Genomic DNA, 6366 nt, shown 5'->3' with positions numbered 1-6366 from the left:
CTGAGCCAAAATCAAGAGTCAGATGCCAGCCAGGCCTCCCTCAATAAGTATTTTGGGATGATTGATTGAATAACTGAATGAATAAATAAACTTTAAAGTCCAGCTCTACCAGGACACTGTTTACTCTCATCTGACTCTCTTTTTCCTCTATACTTAACATTTAATGAGCATTCAAATGCTACGATAGGCATCAGTAATGCATGGTAAAAAAAAAAAAAAAAAAAAAAGACATGTAGAAACTTAGATGGTGGGAGATTTGGAGCTGATGGCCAAGAAAGAATTCTTGAAGATGTCTTTGGTGCCAAGATTTTATTAAAGCATGGGGACTGTTATGCCCAGAATTCGTGATCCCCAAAGATCACCAGGGAGCTGAGTCCGATGCAAAAGCAAAAGAGCCTTTATTCGAGCTAGCTTGAGCTCAGTCCCCTACCTGCACTGACGCAGTGGTGAGATACCGGAGAGAGAGCGAGTTTCAGAAGCACAAAGGTTTTATAGGGGTCTAGGGGCAGTTGGTGAGGTAATGGCTGTGGCCTCAGCCGATTGGCTGGGGAAGGGTCGGAGTCCTGTTACGCAGGTCTCCGGGCATGTTTTGATCGGGAAGTTTGAACTGGTGAGCAGGAGGTTACTCAAGGGAAGGAGGCGTGGTCTGAGGTTTCTGTGATTTTCCTGGAAAGGGGGCATGTCGGGGACATAGTCACTCAAGGTGGAGGACACAAAACAAGATGGGGTCGGCCGGCGTAGGTCCGCCCTTTCAGGGACAGGATCCATGGGCAGAAAGAGCTGCACTGGGGTTGTGATGGGTAGCTGATTATATACCCTCAGGTTGGGAGGGTGTCAGGAAGAGCATAAGTCTCTAAGAAATTTTGGAACAGGTTTACTAACAGGACCTTGAGGGGGTAGCTGCTGTTAGGAAAATGCCATTTGTTACCGTTTAGTAAAACCTCAGTCATGAGACCCTTCAGATGTATATCAGGGGTCCTTAAGCTTGGAATATGATGGCCAGCGTATATCTTGGGGGAATTGAGGTAAAGGAAGTTTCCAAAGGAATTTTTCTAAGTTAAAGTAGACTTACAGGATCCTAGAGAGGGTCAGGATAATGTTAATTCCCTTATGCCCCTAGCAAAGTGTTATCATCCAGGCAGCTGAGCTCCTAGAGGGAGGTCGCCCTGCCTGTTTCAAGGACTTGCCAATGGGCTGTACGCAGTAAGGGAATTTAATTTTTCATTTGCCTTAGTTTCCCACATTACCCTGGCAAGTACTTAAACCCCTTTCCTTTGTTCTTGGGTAGCTAGGAGTGTCTGAGGAATATCACATGTATCCCACCTGGAGGGAGGGTGCTGTTAGCCTGTACTTTGCCCTCAGCTTGCCCCACACTCCCTCATCACTTTGCATGACACAGAGTTGGAATTAAATAATATTTAGTGAAATGTGGCAATACTTGAAATATGAACCGAGGTTTTATTCCTGTGTTTCCTTATACTACTTAACCCTTCTCAAATGTAAGTACTCAGGCCATTGAGCTTTCAGTGCTTTAGGGAAGGAGTTTTATAATACAAAGTGGAGTGAAAAGAGCCATTTCTGCCTTTTCATTCGCATAAGCAGAAGCCTCAGGGGACATGAGGCCCAAAGAACAGATTCAAAACATGTGTGAAGAACTCAAGTAGGGCTTGCTGTCTAGAGACTAATTTCACTTTTCCCAGATTGGAGTGGGAAGCTCCTTAGAAGGGAAGCCCGGAGAGCTTAAACTGCTGGGTTTGTGAGAAACACCATTCTCCCTCATCAGTCCTGCACGTAATGCAGGAATCCTAGATACAAATCCTGGATATTTTTTCAAAGTCAATATTAGCAGAAACCTGTGCCCCAGCAACCTATAAAAGAGAGAACACTGTCAGTCATAAATATGCTCAAGGGTGACCTAGAGGTCAAGAGGGTTTTAATTCCATAGAATTTTCATGGGTAGTATTATCTAGGGGCAATAAAATGATGCCAAACAGAGGAAAGGCATCAAAGTAATGGGGGCAAAATCCTATGAGGACTTGAGTTTAGGAATGAGGGACACTTCAGCTCAAACTTACATGGGACCAGAGGGAATGAGGATGTTGCAGTGGGTATCATCATAAGCAATCTTGAAACCAAGGTCCAGATCAGACCTTCCCCTCCCACCAGCTTTGATCTCCTGTTAGAGAGCCACGACCAAAATGAAAACGGAGGGAAATTGGGGTTAAAAATAGAAAGATAGATTCAATGATAGGAAGGAAGTTTACTTCTTACACTTTTGAGTTAGTGGGTTAAGAATGGTTTTTACTATATTTATTATACTATAGTATTATAGCAAATTTCTAAAAGGTTGTAAGGCCTATTTGTTACAAATTCAAAAGTATAATAGTCTCTTTGGCATTGACTACAAACCATAGTAAGGTTTTTTTTTCTCAATTTGGCTGATTCATTATATTTTTAAGCCTCCATTTTCATTAGTGGTACCTGAGAAATAATTAATATTCTTGACAAAGAAACACACAAGAGTGGATACTGGAAAGCAAAGTTTCTCTGAATGGTTTCTTCTTAAATGAGTTTTAGGCATTTACTTTATATAAAAATGGTCCGCGACTTACCAAGATGGTAGTTCTTAAGTGGCCACCATTTAAAAATTTTCAAGAAAACTTACCAGAGCTCAGGTCCTGGTTAAAATACAGATTATTGAATACTGAAGTCATTTGCCCGGCTTAAAGAGAAAAATAAATTTGAGTACTTGAAGAGCTTTATAGCATGGACTTTAATATATTATTATTACTAATAATGCTGCCTTTGAATATTGATCTCGGAGAAGCCATCCACTTGGCAAACAGATCAGCAACTCCCATTACCAGAGCAGTTGAGATGAACGTCAGTTCCTGACGAGGCACATTAATTTCCCATGAACACGTCATTAAAGCCAGCTCTGTATGCAATATGCGACGTCTCAGCAATCAAAGATCTGTGAAGTCCCAAATATGCAGGAGCAGCAGCTGAAATACAATTTACTTCTTGCTAAAGGAAAAGTGATCACCCAGGCACAAAATCTAGTCTGTGGAAAAGCAAATGAACAAGATGGAGCCACTTGAGATTTTGAGTCACTTGCTTTTAGAGTATTCCTTGGGATTCGGCTGCTGTGATTTGTATTCCCCTTGAGATGAACTGTGACAGACCATTGGGGAGATTTGGAAGGTGTCCTCTATGTATTTATGCAAAAAATATGGGAATGTCAAAAAAAGTCAAATGATTTTTATATCTTTTTTACATGTTCTCATATAGTGCCTTAATTTAAAATAGCATCCACTTCACAGTATGCAACATATTAGCCAGCTGGAATCTCTGGTCCTTGTGATTGAGAGACAAGAGGCAGCCACATGAAAATTAGAAAGAATAAAAATCTTGCAGGCTACTAATCCAAAAGAGAGTTACCTGGGAATACTTTATCAGAGGGGCTCATTGAGCTCTATTACCAGATGTGAAGCCCCACCAAGAAAATCCACACTGTGCTTTATTGCTACATTTTATATTTCTTCCTGCAGAGGATAAAATTTGTTGGTGTGATTCAGTGCACTGATTGCTCTCATTTAAAAAAAAAAAGGATTTAAAATTAGATCTTACACTTGAACTGTCTAATTCACTGCTATTAGGGCTAACATGTAACAAAGTTACCGGAAAAAGGAGCTCTAATTTACTTAACTTTGGCCCAATCCTTTGCTAAATATTTGTGTTAGTTCATTAAGCATCTGAAGTAGATATTATCTCCTGCTTCTAATAAAAATACAACGAATGTCTGTACACTTACCAGAATGACTAAACCTCAAGAGAACAATAATATAATCTTATAGAGCAATGAGAATCCTCTTACATTGTCGGTATAACCGTAAGTTGGTACAACCACTTGAAAAATGTTTGGGATTATATATTGAAGTTGAATATATTCATACCCTGTAATCCAGCACAATTTCACCCAAGAGAAATGTGCACATGTCTATCAAAAGATAGCAACGTGACTGTTCACAGCAATAGTGCTATAAGGGCTAATTTCAGCAGGCCTAGAATTATCACTAAATTGTTCTGCTGAAATTTCTGCATCACAGTGACCCCCCCCCCCCATCAAGCCATGAAACCTATTGATTTGCCAAGTGTTCCTTTGTAATCAGAAGTCTAAGAAGTTTTGAAGTAGTTTGTACTCAGTTTATCAGCATTATTATTGATAAGAGTGATGCTGATGATTCACACCTCATTTATTGAGACTATCAGAAACTGGTTACAAAGCAGGAATATGCTTACTTGACCAACAAATTTTAAAAATTAACATCTGAGATTCCATTTCATGCTCCTGGTTCTAAAGTGTTCCATGTATACACTGGTTCCTAATTGGAGAGAAAAATTGTGTCCAGTATAGTCCTTAACAGAGAGAAAACATTTAGAGCCTGAGTCTGGTCCATCTGGACCCCTTGCTGTTGTTTGTGATGCATATCCTTACTTTAATGTTTTTTTCTGTATTGAATCCTTTTCCTGCAATAAACTATAGACTTGGAAAAGAAAAAACAAAAACAAAAGAGAATGTTCCTGGTCACACAGCTAAAGAATAGCAGCTCTGAGTTTCAAAGGCAGGTCTTCTGGAGTCCAAAGTCCTTGTTTGTGCTACTATGCCATGATCTTCCTTTTCCTACAGAGTAGTAGTAAATATCATGCTTGCTTTAACAGTGGACCCACTGAGGTTAGGGGGAAATACGTACCTTGGGACACAGCATTAGATGAGCTCGGTAGGAAGTCAGACAGATGCTCATTTCCCAGGAGCTACACTGCCAGCATTCTCTGCCCAGTGGGTTGTAATCTCTTGTCCAGATTGTTCAGAGGAGCTAATATCATCCCTTGAGGGGGCCTCACAAGTTCCAGCTATAAAAGGAACGGAAAACAAATCTATTGAACATTTAAACACAAAACTAATGGAGGGATAGGCATCATGGCACTCTGTAAAAGGAAATTATGCCTAACTAACCTATGCAAGTTCTTGGAGTAGGTAAATAAACATGCAGAGAAGGAAGAAGCAGTGGCTATAACTGAAGATGGATTTAGGCTTTCAATAATCTTTCCCTAGTGAAACCATTGGGCAATATAATTACCATAAGTTTTGTAGCCTGTTTTACCATGTCTAGGGAACTATAAGAAAGATAGAAAGCCAATGAAGGGAAGAAAGAGATACTTTATATAATGGAGAGATGTGAGTGGTATGGTACCCCAAGGATTAATGCTTGGACAAAGTTTACTGTTAAATTTTTATACATAGTCTTAAAGAATAAAAACTCCACATTTACACACAACACATTCTAATTTGAAATACTAACATAACAATCCTTCAAGGTCATGTGAATGGGCTAGGAGATGAAAAATGAATTTGAAGTGGTCAAGAATTAAGTAACATATTCAATCATTCATTGACCATCTACCACTTTTTACTTTGAGGCCAGACACTAGAAATAAACAGAAGGCTCCAGCAACAAATTAATTCATGATCCTTGGTTTATAAGTGCAGTGTTGTGATCCGTGGTGCCAGATAATTTGAATAAAATGGATAAAAATTCCTTCCTTTAAAGAGTATATAGTGTAATACAATGCAAAAAGTACAAGGAGAGATACACACGCAAAATGCTTTAGCACAGGGCTTCTGTACGTTAGCATTATAGACATTAAAATTTTTAAGCTGGATGATTTTTAGTTGTGAGGGGCTGTCCTGTGCATTGTAGGATGTTTAGCAACATCTTTGGCCTCTGCCTACTAGATGCTAATGGTACCATTTCCAGCCAAGTTTTGACAACCAAAAATGTCCCCAGACATTGCTAAGTATCACAGAGTTAGGGTATGCAAAAGGGCACCTCAACTCAGCCCTGAGGTAATGGTGGGGAGGCAACACTGTAGGGGGGTAAGAGGAGGTGGCTGAAGGAAGGTTTTTGGAGATGTATGAGCATAGTTTCTGAGAATGAGCAGGTAGTAGCCAGCCAGAGGCAATACAGACCACATCAGAAGGCTTTCTTGAAGGTACAAGGAAAAGAAAACCATGACTTCTCAGTTTGGAAATTTAATTCACTCTACATCATTGAACATTTATTTAGTGCCTATCATATTCCAGGTACTAAGAATACAAAAATTCAAAGGAGGTCACAGTCGAGTCCAGCAACTCTCAATCTCGACACCTCCCCACACTTCTGTCCTGATACTGTGATCATTTCTGGAGTTTATCTCACACGATTTGTTACTTGGTTTGTGTGTGTGTGTGTGTGTGTGTGTGTGTGTGTGTGTGTGTGTGTATGTATGTGAGTGTTTTAATGTTTGCTATTATCAGTAGCTTAT

At 39.8% G+C, this 6366-nt stretch overlaps 1 long non-coding RNA gene across 2 annotated transcripts in view; it reads right to left on the bottom strand.

Annotated features, from left to right (window-relative positions):
• Window positions 1-4760: 4760 nt before the first annotated feature.
• The window catches only part of LOC144614853 (uncharacterized), a 116441-nt gene continuing 114835 nt past the window's right edge, over window positions 4761-6366 (bottom strand). For both annotated transcript variants that reach the window (XR_013553087.1, XR_013553089.1), the window contains one exon: window positions 4761-4914. This is a non-coding gene — a long non-coding RNA (uncharacterized LOC144614853). The remainder of the gene's footprint in view (window positions 4915-6366) is intronic.

This window comes from Panthera onca, chromosome F1, assembly GCF_046562875.1.
Source record: "Panthera onca isolate mPanOnc1 chromosome F1, mPanOnc1 haplotype 2, whole genome shotgun sequence".
In the NCBI taxonomy this organism is placed as follows: Eukaryota; Metazoa; Chordata; class Mammalia; order Carnivora; family Felidae; genus Panthera; species Panthera onca.
Note: the sequence above shows the minus strand (reverse complement) of the source record. Positions and strands in the feature narration are given on the sequence as shown.